The sequence below is a fragment of the Rhinolophus ferrumequinum genome, chromosome 7 (assembly GCF_004115265.2).
Source record: "Rhinolophus ferrumequinum isolate MPI-CBG mRhiFer1 chromosome 7, mRhiFer1_v1.p, whole genome shotgun sequence".
Taxonomy (NCBI): domain Eukaryota; kingdom Metazoa; phylum Chordata; class Mammalia; order Chiroptera; family Rhinolophidae; genus Rhinolophus; species Rhinolophus ferrumequinum.
The window spans coordinates 24,064,029-24,081,406 of record NC_046290.1 but is presented as its reverse complement, the minus strand read 5'-3'; the positions used below and the strand labels follow the sequence as shown (position 1 = coordinate 24,081,406).

Sequence of the window (17,378 nt, the reverse complement as noted above, 5' to 3'; positions counted from 1 at the left end):
CCAAACTATAAAAATGGGTCCTCCCACGCTTCATTCTTCAACACTATCATTAAGAGGGCTTGAAAGTACAAGTACATTGCATGGACAGAGAGCTCACTCTCCCAGGGTGTCACCTACTGCTGCATTGCCCTCTCCCTCAGTCAATACCTTGTTCACTTGGGGCAGGCCCAGTGAACAAGTTACCTGAGAAAGGAAAAAAAAAAAGCATCAAGCCTGGTTTATGGTTGTGTTCCATAGGATACGCTTGCATCTCCTGGAAGTCAACTTCTGTGGCGTTACAGCCCCACTCAGTGGTGACTTTGAAGGACGATAGGGAAAGAACACTTCTCAATGGGAAGATCTTGTCGATGCTGTCTGAAAATAAAGATGTTCAGTGGTCCAGGTCAACACAGATTCATTTGTAATGGCTAACGGGTGCTGGATTATGTCGACGGTCAGGGACTGGGAAGGAAAAAGATTGGAGGACTGTTGTCAACAAAGATCGGGGAAGAGGTAAGTGAATTGAACTCTTAGGATGGGCACACAATGTGAGGATATGTGTGACCCACATTTTGTTCAGAATAGGGCATGTTTTGAGGAGAAGTTGCTGGAAAATGAATTAGACACATTGACCTGTTTTGCAGGTATCTGTAAGCCTCTTTGCCCAGTCTGACTGATTGTTTCCTCTTGATTAGACTCAGGATATGCATTTTTGGCAGGCATACTACATAATTAATGTTCTCCATCAAAACATCAGAGGTACACGATATCAATTTGTCACTTTAAATTGGAATTTGAGATTGCCACTCACCGTTTTGGGCACCTTCTGCAAATGACCAACAGGCATAAAGGGGGGATCATTACTATGTCAGCTGGGGGATTGAGCTCCGTTATCAAAGGGAAACAGGACCACTGGTATACAATGAGAGCAGGGAGAAGTATTTTTGGAACCCAGGGGTATTTCAGCGTAGTGCAGTGCCCAGTGGCGAAAGTTATCTTATGGGGTCAGACAATTAAGGTCACGAACTTACGCGACCTTAATTGTCTGACCTCACATATCAAAATATATATTTAATGTGTATATTTATTTAAATTATGTATTTAACATTAACTTGAAATGGAAGAGTATAGAAATCTAGGATAATCAGGATCACCCAGGGTTCATATCCTCTAGGAATGTGATCTGGGTGATTCCACTAGTGAACTAACCTGGCCCAGCCGTGGTGCTGACTGTGGTCAAAAGTGTTCTATAATGAGCTGTGGAGGAAAAAGTCGTAAATACCAACTATCGTCTTGTGACCGAAACTGGAACTATCATAACCACCCATGACTTCTTCCTTGCCCTGTTATGTACATTTTATATATATATTAACCATTTTTCCTTCCTCCCTTTTCCTTTTCCTCACAATTTTATAGGTGGTCTACTGGTAGTGGTTAATTTTTAAAGTTAATTTATATATTATAGAATATCATGGTGGGGTTGTGACTGCACTAGAGAAGGAATGAATATCATCCAAAGATAGATACAGAGACTTACGGAACTTTGGGGAAGGTGAGTGAATCTTTTTTCTTTTGTACGAAGGAAGGTTATGATATTGTTGTTTGGAAGTTTAAATATGGAGAGAAGTATGGATGTTGAAAAGCCGGAGGGACCGTCTATAACATTTATGGCAGATTGGTGCTCAATATCCATTCATACTTTCTTCTGTGAACTTTTCTGATCTGCAGAAGTGAGAAATTAAAATATTTTATCTGGACTCTCTTGCAGCTAATTCTGAATGTCATTTAGGCTGATCCAGTCAAACACAATTGGGCAAGACTTGGAAGGCAGAAGTGGAATAGAGGCTATATTCGGCTGTGCTTACTTTTTAAAAAGAAAGCAGTCATAGAAGTAACGCCTCACAGCAGTATTAACATAGATACCCGTGTCTAGTAACTCAGTTGATTTGAGTACTAAGAGGCAGAGCACGGGACCCCCGTTCTGCAGGCATGTCTCTGAGCTGGTGTGGTGCAACTTCCTGGTGTGGCAGCTTCTTCATTGCAGTGGCTTCCTGAGCATAGCTGTGTAGTATGATTCTAGAGCCAGCTGCTTCCTGATCACAGAAGAGGCAGCAGCTCCTTTGGTGACCCATTTCTGCATTGTGGCTTTTTGTTCCTGAAAGCTTGACTTGAAGGCTCTTTCTTCAGCTTTCCCAGTGATTCAGTAAGTCTTTACTGTAAGCCTGTAATAAGTATTTTTTCCTGCTTAAGCTAGCTACAATGGATTTTATTCTTTGCAAGTAAACTCTGATCGATATAGGGATTTAAGAGCCCCCGTCCCGTGCCAATATTTTACGAGGAGCATGCAAGGTTCGGGTGTGACTTGTCCACTGCCACTTGTTATGCTATTATTCTGGAGAGAAATCTGTCAAAAATTATATGTCATTTTATGCCTTTTATTTCTCTTTCATCAGCCTTTGATTCTGATGGGAAACAGTTATGATCTGAAGAGTATGAGACCAAAAACAATTGAGACATTGAGGAGTTAATAAGGACACACATCACGCCCTCTATGACAGTGGTTCTCAAGCTCACCTTCATATTAATATTAGAATCATTTGGGGAGTCTTAAAAATTCATGACTCCTGGGCTGTCCCAGATGAATTAGGTAAATCAGAATCTCTGGGTGTGGGGCCCAGGAGTCAGTATTTTGAAAGCCCCTAGGTGATTCCAGTGTGTATCCAGGGTTGGAGAACCACTGCAGTCTGCGAAGAGGGAGAGAGGTGAATTCTCAGGTTATGTATGAGTTGCAGTTTGGGAGAATTAACATACTAGTAAAGTAGCAAATTTACTATCTCACAGTCAGAAATCCAAAGTGGGTCTCACTGGACTAAAATCAAGGTGTCGTCGGGGCTGGGTTTCTTTCTGGAGGCTCTAGAGGAGAATCTGTTTTCTTGCCTTTTCCAGTTTCTCATGATGCCATCATCATGGTTTAGACTCTTCTGCTTCCCTCTTTCACTTTTAAGGACCCTATTATTACACTGGGTCCCTAAGATAATGCAGGTTAATCTTCCGATCTCAAGGTCAGCAACTTAATTCCACCTTCAAGCTTAATTCCTCCTTGCTATGTAACCTAACATAGTCCCAGGTTCTGGGAGTTAGGATGTGGACATCTTTTGGGGACCATTATTCTGTTTGTCATAAGGAAATAAGGGACAAGGGCTCTGGGGAAGATTCCTTCACTACACTTTTTGAATCAGAAGAGACACTTGGAGGGGCCAAGGCACTTAGAAATTATTACGCTATTAATTCAGATTGATAGGAAGCCTGGTGCATTGTATATTCATACTTCTGTAAGAAGGAGTGTTAGCTAGAACAGATTGCTAAGAAATCAGATAACAATTTGAGATTGTTTAGTCTCGCCACTTTTCACCTATTTGTAAAATTATACTTCAAGAATTTGAAACTTCTTTGCAGTCACCTGGACCGCCTGGCTATAGATAACAAGAGAATATAAACATGCAAACCTTCCACCATGCTGATCTGGTTGTTAGGAACCAAGAGGGCCCTACCACATACAGGCGGATCCTGCTAACTCATTGCCTTTCTCTTTTTAGAGCCATTTGGTATTAACCATTCCAAAATGAAAATTATTGTTTTGGCAGATGTCCTCCAAGATTTATTGCTTCACATCGAGTAACTGCTGCTGGAGGCTCATTCAACTAGTTCCTCTAGGGACATGTGGTGCCACTAATTCATCCAGGCAGGCTCACTAGGAAGCTGTTGCTCATGAAGGTATTTCTGAGGTTCTTTTTTTAACCTTGCTAAATGATCGGTAACACTGCTTTAAGCATATTCCATGCCAAGAATATCAGAGCTATGATCTGTGGTATAGAATGCCACAGCCTAAGCACTTATTTGTTGTCATGCTAGAGTAGATCTTGCATCTTGAGGAAATTTCTGGCTTGGTTCACAGGTACCCTGCAGATGCTCCCTTAACCACTTACTCATCTGATTTCAAAGGCATTTGTCCCTAACCAGCATCTGGGACTATCTACACACTGGGTCCTTGACTGGAACCGAGTAATCTATGCTTCCCCAGGACCACACTCAGTGGGGGTGGGGATGGAGTTAGGTTGCAATCTTCGGAACAGAAGTGGGAATCTCTGGCTCACTGGCCGACCCCAGTCCGGATTCACAGGTCTTTCAGCTTTGCCGTTTTGGTTGCTCTTGCCCCCCTTCCCCGTCCTCCTTGTGATTCCAGTGGCTCCTGCTGTTCCTTCCTCACTGGCCTGAGGTTGGCCTCATGGGCCCTGGCTCCTAGGTTGCTCTCTGGCTGCCTGGAAACTTCTTTCCCTGGCTAATTATAGGCCCTTATAAGCTTTGTCATGGGCTTTCCCCAGTCCTGACTTTCTATTTTTATTTATATGGTCCCTGCTACTGATTCTTAGCTCTAATTTATATTATGTCATCATATTATTGCATGTGTTTTTGTTGAAAAACTCTTCAAATCCCCCATGGACTAATAGAGGACACAAATATATAGAAAAGTAACATTGAGGTCCCTTTCCCCATTGATGTTGGACGTTAGCTGTTCATTTTGCTCCAGTACATGGACAGGGTATGGGCGATGGAGCAAATTTCACCTATTGCACTTTGTTGATCAAGGGAGGTCTTGGCTGTCTGGGCAAGAAGACAGGAGCTTTACCCTATTAGGCACGTTTTCCAGATAGTCCAGATAGGTAAATGGTCCTCGAAACTGTAACACACCAGGATTTAATCTCAGAACTGAGTCGGTGGAAAAAATTATCACCTGGCACTTCCATTTTTGTAAAAGACGTAAAAAGAAATGAAATACAGCTACCTGAATTCTCAATGTTGGAAAATGTTTCCTGACATAAATAAAAAGTATGCAACTTTAGTCTCCTTCGTCTCGGCTGTCGACATGCCATCCAGACTGAGGAAGACCTGGAAACTTCAGGGCCACATGAGCCACAGCCACGGCCACATCGGCAAGCACCGGAAGCACCCAGGAGGCTGGCGTAATGCTGGTGGCATGCATCACCACAGGATCAACTTTGACAAATATCACCCAGGTTACTTTGGGAAAGTTGGTATGAAGCATTACCACTTAAAGAGGAACCAGAGCTTTTGCCCAGCTGTCAACCTCGATAAACTGTGGACCTTGGTCAGTGAGCAGACACCGGTAAATGCTGCCAGAAACAAGACTGGAGCTGCTCCTATCATTGACGTGGTGCGATCAGGCTACTTACTACAAAGTTCTGGGGCAAGGAAAGCTCCCAAAGCAGCCTGTCGTCTGAAGGCCAAATTCTTCAGCAGAAGAGCTGAGGAGAAGATTAAGAGCATTGGAGAAGCCTGTATCCTGGTAGCTTGAAGCCACCTGGAAGGAAGTTCATTAAAGCGCAAGTGTTTTTCTCCAAAAAAAAAAAAAAAAAGTATGTAAATTTATTTTCAATTGGCAACATCTGACAATCAGATAAGAAAGGTCACTTTGGATTGTGCATCTAGGGTAGACATTAGCCTGAGGAATACTTGTAAAACTTGTCTGATTCTTTCTTTCTCTCTCCTCTTTTTCTCTCCGCTTTCGCTCCCTCCCCACCTGTTACTGTGCGTTCCTCCTCACTTCTCCTCCCTGTGCCTGATACTGGGTGGAGTTTCCATGTGGGCCCCACTGTTGTGCTAATAATAGCGATGGCTGCTATCTGTCAAGCCTTTACCACTTGCCAGGCGCTGTGCAAAGCACCCTCGATACATTACCTCACTCATTCCTCCCACCAGCCCTTCAGGAGGATGGCATGTTTGTGTAATAAGCCCAGTCATACATGGTGTTTAATAGCTCCATTATGTCTTTTGTCAGCAGTCCAAATAACAAAGTTATTGGTATTCTTGACTTTTTCACGCTTGGCTTAAAATATATTGGTAAACATGATGCCGTCTATAGAAAGGAATTAGCAGAACTCTGGGGAATTGAAGTTATGCTTTATATACATTTTTAATCCTTTCCTTGAGCAGTAATTACTGGTGGTAAATGAAAGTACTGGGAGCTGTTGTTTCATATTGAAATTTAACTGCTTCCTTCCCTGCAGTAAAACAAAACTGGTGAGATTGAACGAAGATAAGAGCCTACGATGTAGGAAAGTGCTAAATTTTGAACTCAACTTCTTTTGATAGGCCGAATATTCATTGCAAATGAATAAGCATCATTTACAATGCTTAATTGTACGAGAGAACAAAAGTACCAAGTTTCTGTATACTCTGCAGGCAAGATGTTTCAGCCTGTCTTGGGAAGGACTGACCTTTTGGGTTGGAGCAAATGCATCAGGAGAGGATGACAGGTCAGGGAAGGCTGGGGTTTCTGTTTTTGATTTTTCCTCTTGGAGTGTATAGCACTTTCCTACCTTTCTCACTGTCCTAGTGAATCTACCTGTGTGCAGAGTTCTTCAGAGTTCTTCTGCTTCACAGGTAAAGCTGTACAGGTTGCTTTCAAAATCAGAATATGAGGCTCCGGGGACTGGCAAATGTTCCCCAGTCAGGCAGCCCCGTTCTCGCACAAGGGCACGGGCCCAGCTTGTTGGGGCACGAGGGCACCAAGGGAGTACACTCTTGCATCAGATGCCCAAGGTCTTTCATCATGTTGCTCTGACAATGAGTCTGGAACAACCACAGTTGAAAACTGATGCAATAGGACGGAAGGGATTGCTAGCACTGGGAGTTAAGTTACCCTAGCGAAAGGGGAAAATGGAAATTTAAAAACAACATCTTGAGGTACTGAATTTAAATTACCAGCGGCATATTACCTGAGACCATGCCATATCTTTTAAGATGACCATCAAGGGAACATAATTAAGTCGTTTAGAGGACAACTTATGAGGGATGTGAGAGATTCATCAGAATATTAGCCTTTGTTAGTTCTATTAACACGAGTAAGGTCTAAACAGCAATTTAGTTTTGGTTATTGTCATTCATTTGTGAATGAAAGCTTCATTGGCCCCCAAAGATATCAGGTCCTAATCCCTGGAACCTGTGAATGTTTCTTTATTTTGAAAAGTTGTCTTTGCAGGTGTGATTGAGTTAAGGACATTGAGATGGAGGGATTATCCTGGATTGTCCAGTGGGCACTACACAATCATAGTGAAATCCTTTTAAGAGGTAAACAGACAGATTTGACATACACAGAAGAGAAGGCAATGTCACCATGGAGGCGGAGATTGAAGGGACATGGCCACAAACCAATGAATTCTGGCAGCTACCAGACACTGGAGACAAGGAAGGGAATATGCCCTCGAGCCTCTGGAGGGATCATCGTCCTGCTGACACCTTGATTTTGGCCCAATGATACTGATTTGAGACTCCTGGACTCCAGGACTGTGAGAGAATTTTGTTGTTTTAAACCACCAATTCTGTGGTAATTTGTTACAGCAGTCATAGGAAGCAAATACACTTACCTAACCTGAACCTAGTGAGTTAGATTCTTAAGTCATGAATATAGGTCTCTCTACTGGAAAATACGCCAGTACCTACATGTACGTGTAGAGAAGGAGACACAAGAAATCGGCAGCCATGGTTGCCTTTGGGAAGGAGAACCAAGATAGTAAGAGTCTAAAAAGGCAGAGTTACTTTTCATTTTACACACTCTGATTCTGTTTGAATTTTTTTCAAATATATGTTATTCCTTTTTTGTAAGAAATAAACTTTTAATTTTCGAAGAGTTTTAGGCTTACAGAAACATTGCAAAGATAAAGTTCCCATATACCTACACCTAATTTCTTCCCCTTTTGTTAGCATCATACATTAGCATGGTACATTTGTCACAATTTGTCACAATGAACCAGTATTGACACATTATTATTAACTGAAGTTCACGCTTTCTTTGAATTTTCCTTAATTTTGACCTAATGTCCTTTTTCTGTTCTAAGATCCCATCCACGATACCATATTACATTTAGTTGTCATGTCTCCTTAGGCTCCTCTTGGCTATGACATTTTCCCAGACTTTCCTTGTTTTTGATGGCTTTGACAGTTTCGAGGCCTATGCTCAGTAGTGGCTTCTAATTGATAGAATATTAATTGGAATTTGTTTCATTTTTTTCCATGACTGGGGCATGTATTCCTTTTTCAATTAAAAACTAGTTAATAAAAAAGAAATACATTATTTGTACACTAAAAATATATATGTAGATTATTGTGAGGATTAAAATAGTATATACGTATATATAATATAAATATATGTAATATATCTACATACAATATAATATATAATAAATAATATAAAATATTTAGGACATTGTTTAGCATTTAGTACACATTGCATAAGTGTTATTTGTTACTACTGCTATTATGAGGTTAAAATGTGAAAAGCATACACTAAAATAAATGTTTGGATAAAAAGGTGTTAGGTAGGATAATGTGGTGAAGGCAGAAAGGTTACAACCTCAGGTTATGACCTCAGGCCTATCACTTGCTAGCTCTGTGACCTGGGGCCAATAACCTCTCTGAGCCTCAGTTTTGAAACTTATAAAATGGGGATAATAATACATACTTAATAGGGTGGTGGTGAATATTAAGAAAGAAAATATGTGTAAGACTCAAGTGCAGCTACAATAAATTTTGTATTGTTCTTAAGTTTAATATTGGAAATAAACTGGATACAATAGATTGTAATTAATTTGCTTGTAGTAAGGTGTAGTGTCCAAATAAAGCAGCCAGGTTATTGCCTTAAGTTACCTGTGTTTATAAATATCTCTGCCTTTCTAACTGTGATGATTTATCCATCAAATACTTATTTAGTACCTACCAGAGGTGAAATTCTGTGTGACACAGAGTTATACAAGACACAGTGCTTGTGTACAGTCTAACAGGGCAGTAACGAAATGACATATGAGTACAGAAGAGGAAGGAGTATTCCTGGCAGCTGAGGCAGCTTTGTCTTAAAATATAGGTGGCTAGAAATTTTATACTTTATCTTCTCTTGATTATCAACATATGGGAAGCATACTGTAGAAAAGTTGGAAAAGTATAGATGAGCAGAAGGAAAGTATTCAAACATATTTCTTTTTGGCATAGTGTATTCCAGTGCTTTTTTTTAACCATTAATTTTTTAAAAAGCTGCCGAGATCATATTATACATATAATTTAGTATTCAGGTTTTTTTTCACCTAACATATCATAAACATTTTTCATGACATTCCAGCTGCTTCTTAAAGCATCATTTAAAATAGTTGCTATATTTCCTGTGCTAATAGGAAAACGGTTTGGCTGTTGTGAAAGAGACACAAAATAATAGTGGCTGAAACAAGGTAGAAGTTTGTTTCTCTGTCGTGGCAGTCTGAGCCAGTGGGGTGACTCTGCCCTATGAAGTTGTCAGAGGCTCAGGCTCCTTTAGTGTATGGCTCGGACATCCCCAGGTGTGGCCCTCATCTGCATGATCCAAGATGTTTCATCACCATGTTTACGTGAAAATCAGAAAGGGGGAAAAGAAGGTGGGGAAGGCACACACCTAATCTTTAAGAACGCAATGCAGAAACTATGCCTATCACTCTGCTCACGTTCCGTTAACCAGACCCAGTCACATGGCTATAACTAGCTGCAAAGAAAGATGGGAAATGTAGTATTTATTCTAGGTGATTATGTGCCCAGCAAAAAACCTGAGTTCCTACTACTTTAGAAGGAGAAGACAGACATTGAGCGTCAACTAGCAGTCTCTGCCATACGTTGTATGGCTGTCCTCCACTTATGTAAACCACATATTATTGCTAGAGATTTTTGCTATCTCAAGTTTCTTTTGCTTTAATGATAAATCTTTAACATTCAGTGCTTATCAAGTATCAAATGTTTTACATATAAGTTCATTTAAGCCTCACGATAATATTATAGATAAATATTATTATCCGTATTTTAAATTGATGAAAGTCAAGTTAAGGAATTTGCCCAAGATAATGTAATTGGTAAGTGGAGTGGCCAAGATTTGAACCTAGAGTCCATATTCTATAACCACGACTATATGCTTCTCATCTTTGACCAGGTACTGATAATTTCCTTAGAGAAGATTTCTAGAATTACTGGGTCAAAGTATATGGATAATTTTTAAGGCTTTTGATATATTTTCCCCAATTACTTTATAGAAAATTTGTACTAACTGGCCATTCCCTCCAGTGAGAAGGAAGGACGTCCTACAACTGGTCCAAAACAAACCTTTCCATCCGGGCATGTAAGTCACCCTCCCCACATTTCCCTGGAACTTGTCCCTGTAATTGACTCTTCTCATACTAGGCTTGATTTTCCCTTCACTTTTGCCTTCATGGCAGTGGTGCTCACCAATGGGCAGTGGTTGTTTTACACATACTTATAACCTCCAAGGTGTCCAGCCAAGCGTGGAGGAGCTCATTGCACATTTGTTGAATGTACATAAGTGACACATACTCCTGTGGAATGTAAGCCCAGTGCCTGGCTATGGTAGGTGTTCCACAAACATTTCTTACATGAATTTACAGGCTCATGTTGAAGCAAATCTTTGCTTGGCCCTGCTATTTCCATAAGCTACTATCTCATCAGAAGCCTTTTTTTCGTAGCAGAATTTCACAAACCCACAACAGTATGGTTTTCAGTTCTCTTTCCCATTCACTCCCAGACTTCCTGCCATCCAGCTTCTATCCCAACACCCCCTCCCAAATGCCCTTTCAAAGGCTTGTTCTAGGAATCTCCATGTCAAAAGCGAGAGAAGGCAACACTGGATGTTTCATCCAACACTGGATGTATGTGGTCCCCTAGCCCAGGGTAGATCCCCAGGAAATATTTATCAGATGAATCAATGTGTCTAGTGGCCCCTTCTCAATTACAAAATCGTGAAATCTTTGATCTAGAAGGAATTCAGCAACCCAAAACATAGTATAGGAATAATATATAAATTGCTTCAGGGAAACACAAATAGTTAATCATGCTTGTCCGTGGGGTGGGGAGTGAGATAAGGAAGTAAAGGCAACGTGTACGGTTTACTCTGTTTCTTTCCCTATTATCCTGTCATTCAAATTTTTTACGAGGGAATGAATTCATGTACTATTTTTAAAAAAACATATAAAATGTAAGCAAAATAATTTACTATATCTGTTTAAAATAATTTAGATCAAATAGTAGCTGCAGAATCTGAAAGGGTTTTTCTAGTATATTTCTGGGTAGAGATTTTTTTTTTAACTTTTTTTTTTTTTAAATTTATTTAAGTGTGTTTTTCCAAGATCCATCAGCTGCAAGTCAAATAGTTGTTTTCAATCTAGTTGTGGAGGGTGCAGCTCACAGTGGCCCATGTGGGGATCGAACCGGCAACCTTGTTGTTTAGAGCACTGCGCTGTCACCAACTGAGTTAATCTGCTGTCTCTCAGGGTAGAGTTTTGATTATTTGAAATTGACGTGAAGAAGGACCAGAGCCTTCCACAACACAGCACTTGATGTCATGATATCATGATCAGACACCAAATATTATGTCATGAACCATGTGAGTCAAATATATGTTTATTTCAGATTTCTAACACTAACACAATCTCCTCTCTTTTCTTTCCTTCCTCCCTCCCTTCCTTCTACAACAAATGCAGGGCTATGCTAGGTACCATGTGGGATATAAAGAAGACATACACAGCTCCTGCTTTTAAGAAATTTACGTCTTGTCTTGGGAGATAAGACAAATGAAAAGGAAGCGGATGATCTGTTGTAGAAGAGATAACAGCATACACCCAACATGTATATGATTAAGTTATAAAATGTAAACCCATAGGAAATGTTATGAGGTGTCATTATTGATGTAGATGAAAACAGAGCTGACCACACGAGTGTAAATAAAACAGAACCCTACTTCACTCTTTTTACCCTCCTTCAATATTGGCTACCACCATTCTCAAGTTGTTACTGTGAGATTAACTGGCAAGTGTTTATCCTTAACATAAGTGTGAAGGGAGCCCTACGAAGTGGTTTTGTTAGTAGTCTCATTTCTCCTACAAAAGTGGTATGCTCAGGCTTAAGTTGAAATATGTCTACACTCACCTGTCATTTGGGAATGTCTCTCTTGGAATGCAATGCGACCTGTATCACACAGCCAGTAAGAGGCAGAGTCAGGAGTTGAACCAAGCAGTCTGTCCCCAAAGCCTATAGGCTTAGCCGCTGCCTTCAGGAAAGAAAAGGGAAAATAACCCCTGCTGAGTAGTTACTATGTGCCAGGCACTCTGTTAAGCACTTTCACAAACACTATTTCATTTAGACAATACTTAGAAATAGCTGTTATAACCCTCTCCCCCTCCATCCCCCGCCCCGTTCTGTAGATGAGGAACAAAACAGAGGATCAGAGAGGTTAAGTAAGTTACCTAAAGTCACAACAGCTGCTAAATAGCAGAGATAGGATTCAAACCCAAGACTTTTTGACTCCAAAGCGCATGCCTGTTCTATCATTTCAGGTAATAATGGCAAACATCTTTCAAAACATTGTCGTGAGACACTAATAAAAAGAGTTTGGTGGTGTTGGGAGTGTACACCCTCTGCTAGCCTGGCTCCGTACTGCGCTTGTGTTTGTTAGCAATTCCACTCGGACTTTTCTCTCTAACCCCCATTGTCTCCCTTCTGGGGTCCTTTCCTACCCTGTGGTTTCCTTTTTTTCCCCCCTATCCTTCAACCACTTAAATATTCTCATCTTTAATTTCCATTAATAACTCCCTGAGTGCCCCACAGCTCTCATGATATGTCCCTTCTGGTGCTATAATTTGTACTGAAGTGGTTTTGTAATATGGATTTGTTTCTTTTGTCCTCCTCTGGATTTCCTGAGGACAGAAACCACATCTCATTATTTATCTTTGTTTCTCTCAGGTTTGGTGCTCACAGAGTAGGCAAACAGCAATCATTTCTTGACTTGAATTCTCCTCGGATTGCTCATAGAAGTCCACTGCATTCCAACTGTCTTCCTCTTGTACCCCACCCCCCCACCCCAGCTCCCAACATTCACTATCAACCTACAGTGTCCTAAGCTCAGAGACAACTCAATGAATAAGACTGTCTGCCCTGATGGCCATGTCCTATGTATGTGTCATCCAACTATGTGGGTGACAAGCCACATGTGGCTATTTAGTACTTGGAATGTGGCCAGTGCAACTGAATTTTAAATTTCATTTTAAATATAAATAAAATCAACTAATTAATTTAAATAATTGACTTAAATAACTTACTGAAATTAATTTAAATAACTGCTACCATATTGGATAGCACAGCTCTTCAAACCTGGAGCAAACAAGCTCCCCAGCCCGAAGCATGACTGGAGAACAGGCTTTTGCAAGAATTCCACAGACGTGTCTTCTTGAGTACAGAAATGAGGAAAGCTGTACAATTCATTTCCAGGCAGGTTGTTGCTCATGTTTGTTCTCAAGTTGTCTTGAGAAAATCATCATGCAATCAATCCATAGACTACATATGCAGAAGCCACCTGTTGTCTAGAGGGTGGCAGCTCCACTAAAATAACATCACATCTATCGCATAAAATGGGGAAGATGCCTAAATGGTCTGTTATTGAATTGCCCTAAAATCCCTTCAAAGGCATTGAGATACTAACTGGAAAAATTTTCTTCTCGTTTTCTCCTTTTCACTTTTGTCATATTTAATTTTCTTATTTTCTTTACCCAGAACTCTGGTAGCTGTCAAAAATGTATCGCTGAGAGCCAAATTTGTCATTTTACCTTCAGTGGTTGAAGAACTTTGATTTTTTTCTTTCTAGGGGTAATACGTCTCCACTTAAAGGACAGCTAAGTGAAAAGTCAGTCCCGAAACAAGATTTGTTCTGCCGGCTTCTTTCAATTTGTCAAAAAGACAAAAATCTCACCAGCCTCACTTTGCAATAATGCCCTGAAATTACTTGGAATCATCTTCCACCTACTTTTCTTGTCTCTATTATCCAATATGTGTGGCAGGGAAGGAGAAAATGAACACGTTTACCATTTAATGTTCTGCTTCTACATGTATTGTCAAAGCTAATTGGTTTAAGCAAAGTGTCTCATCTTTGAGGAAAGTGATCAGTGCCCATGAGTATAAAAGAAACAATAGTAGAGTTTCACAAGTCTTTTTTCATAACAGAGTCCCATGCTTAACCCTTTCTTGTCCAGACATGAGTCCTACCTTAAGCAATAATTACCCTTCAAAATAGAAAGATGAATGGCACAGTCATTAATAAAATTATCTGAGGTTCCTCTGTGTTCTACACAGTTAGAATGAGAGGCATTTAAAAACAAAAATTCTCATTTGCAGAGAAGGAAACTGAGACCACCAATCAACTAGAGACTTTTGCGTTCCCATTTCAACTGGGTATCAGCAATGTTGAATATTCAACATAACTTTCAAGCCTCCTAATTTCCAGCACCATCTTCAAAGCACGAGGCATTTCTTCAAGCTAGTCATTTGCTCCTGACATAGTCCTGATATCTACTGCTACTAGTATATTTGATGTTAACAGTGGATAATGAGAAAGCAGAAAGAAATTTTCACTGTCTTCACAAAGTAGGTCAGTTAGAAAAAGAAGACTACCTCATTCTTGCCCTGGCAATGTGACCAACTTTTTCTTCTCTCTGAATTCCTCCTCCTCTTCTCACCCTTCATCCCTATCATGGGCAGACTCATCAGGACAATGTTTTGCTGGGCAGCTCAAGTTCACTGTCATCCAAGAGGGTCTTCTGGAGATCCTACTATGTACCAGACACTTTCCAGAGCTGCTCTTCAATCCTGAGAGCAAATGGTGTTTCCATTTCACAGACAAGGAAATTGAGGTTTAGTGAGGTGCAGGGGGTTACTGACCCAGCTGATAAAAAGTGACAAGACCTGAGCTAAGAAGCCCTGTCCTTTGATTCTAAAGCACCACGCCTTGCTGCTTTCCTATAGAGAATAAATGTTCACTTCATGGATATGGAGCACGGGCCTCATTGAGCTTCAACTACCATCCTGTTAGAGAAGCAAAGCCCTAAATTGGAAAACCCCTTGTGGGAGGAAACCATGCATAGGCTTATGTGGTAGGCTGGTCACCCAATCATGGTCACCCAACAGTGTCCATGTCCAATCCCTGGAACCTGTGACTATGTTACCTCACATGGAAAGGGGATACTGTAATGATCTTGAGATGGGGAAATGATGCTACTTGATTACCTAGTGGATCCAATGTAATCACAAGGGTTCTTATGAGAGGGAAGTAGAGGAATTGTGTGCATAGCAGGAGACGTGACAATGGAAGCAAGAGGCTGGAGTGATGCGGGGACTGGGCCATCAGCCAAGGAATGTAGAAGTCTAAAACCAAGGTGTTGTTGGCCAGGCTCCCTTCCTTCTGTGGGCTTTTGGAGAGAATCTAGAAACTGAAAAAGGCAAGGGAGATGGATTCTCTCCAAAAGCCCCCAGGAGGAAGGGAGCCTGGCCAATACCTTGGTTTTAGACTTCTGACCCCCAGAACTGTAAGAGAATAAAGACAGTAAAAGAATAAATTTTTGTTGTCTTAAGTCACTAAGTTTGTGGTAACTTGTTGCAGCAGCAATGGGAAAATAATACAGTTTATTAACAAAAGGAACAGTACCCGAGGATTTTATATCGCACAGCACCATACGAGGGTCTCATATTAAATGTGGTCGTGAAGTACTCAATTTTTAAAAAGTTGTCGAATTGTTCTTGTGTTAAATATGTTTATTTAAACTATATACATATATTTGTATATATATGTATATAAATATATGCACACTGTATCAACCGTACTACTGAAAGACCCAAAAGGAAGTACAAAATTAAGAGTTTGGTTTCTGTGATTTCATCAGTGGAAATAGGGTCTTGCATAATACAATGTATCTTGTAAAACACACAGAACAGTGCCAGGCTGGGAGGAGGTAACTGACAAGCAAAGATGTTCCACTTGGAGTATCACAATTTGGTAAACATCGTGAATGCCTGATTCGGGGAAAGGATAGTCCACCTAGAGCAAAACCACCTTTCAGCAACACTGGTTCTTGAGCCAGGGAAGGTGCTTCCCAGGGCACATTTAGAAATGTATTAGGGTATTTTTGGTTGCCACAGAAACAGGGATGAGAAGGTGGGAAATGGGGAGGGGTGTTGGGGAAGGTAGAGGGATGGGAAATGACTAGTATTTGGTATCCAGGGGTCAGGGATGCCCAATGCCTGTAGTTCTCAGGGCAGTCCTACCTCATGAATTGTCTCCCCTAAAATGATAATAACATCCCCACTGAGAGACACTGAAAGGGGAAGGAAATAGTAAAATAGTACTCAAATAGTTGGTAACTCTGGCCATTTGGAATTCATCATTTGTATATATATATATATATATATATATATATATATATATATATATATAAAATAATATAATATATAATATAAATAATATGATATGGTATAATATAATAAATTATATAGAAAATTATATATATATATATATATTTATTTTTATTTTTTTATTTTTATTTTTTACTCTGTGCCAGACACTGGGCTATGATGGTGAAAGAGAAACCCTTTTTTGCCCCCCTCAAGAAGCATATAGTTTGGAGGGGGACAGGGCACATTCTGCCATGATATCAGTAACCCAGGAGCAAGGAAAACAAAGGAGGGGTCCAGAAAGTCTTCCTGAAGGACATGTTGCCTACCTTGAGGTCAGAGTTGGAGTGAGCAAGAAGGTGGGCAGAGAAGTTTGAGGTGGGACGAGAGGTAGGGAGGTGAAGGTTCTAGGCAGCATGCGTAACCTAGCATTAAAAGAGCACAGTGCCATTGGGGTAGCACAAGAAATTCAGTTTGCCGGCCACCTCAATTCTGACCTGAGAGAGGACTGAGAAATGAGTCTGGAGAGAGAAGCAAGGGTCTGATAATGAAGGGTCCTGAGACTCTTTTCAGGAGTTTGGACTTTATTCTGGGGCCATGAGAAGCCAGGAGACTTTAAAGAAAGGAAATGACAAGAACCCAAGTTAGAGATGGCACCATTGAAATGGGAATTTCATTAGTGTCAGTTTTGCTGTCACCTGCCTTGAGATACTGGACAAGAAATCCCTTGACAGTCACCTGGGCTTTCTCTGTGTATCTCTCCTTGTGGTTGCACAGCTGTACAGTCACAGCGCTGGACGGGTCTCCCTCACCCACTTCTCCGTGATCACGGCGCCTACCATCTACCACTTGATGAGGGGTGCTTTCTGCAGGCAAACTGTTCTGCCTTTGAGAGCACAGATCACAGGCTCATTTGGGAGGCTGGCACTAAAGTCTAAAGGAGAAGAGTGGGTAGGACCATAGATCCTAGAATTAAACTATCTGAGTTGGAATTCCAACTTCTCCATTTGTTAGTTTGGTGACCTCAGGCAAGTTATTTAACCTCATTTTTCTCATCTGTGGAATGGGGATAATGACAATGACTA

General features: G+C 40.7%; 1 long non-coding RNA gene and 1 pseudogene across 1 annotated transcript; both read left to right on the top strand.

Annotated features, from left to right (window-relative positions):
• The first annotated feature begins 2,071 nt into the window (after positions 1 to 2,071).
• LOC117024828 (uncharacterized) lies at positions 2,072 to 12,609 on the top strand. The gene is made up of 3 exons (XR_004423521.1): positions 2,072 to 2,182; positions 10,101 to 10,186; positions 11,562 to 12,609. It is a non-coding gene; the product is annotated as an uncharacterized LOC117024828 (long non-coding RNA).
• Positions 4,216 to 5,379, top strand: LOC117024826 (60S ribosomal protein L27a-like; annotated as a pseudogene).
• Positions 12,610 to 17,378: the final 4,769 nt, after the last annotated feature.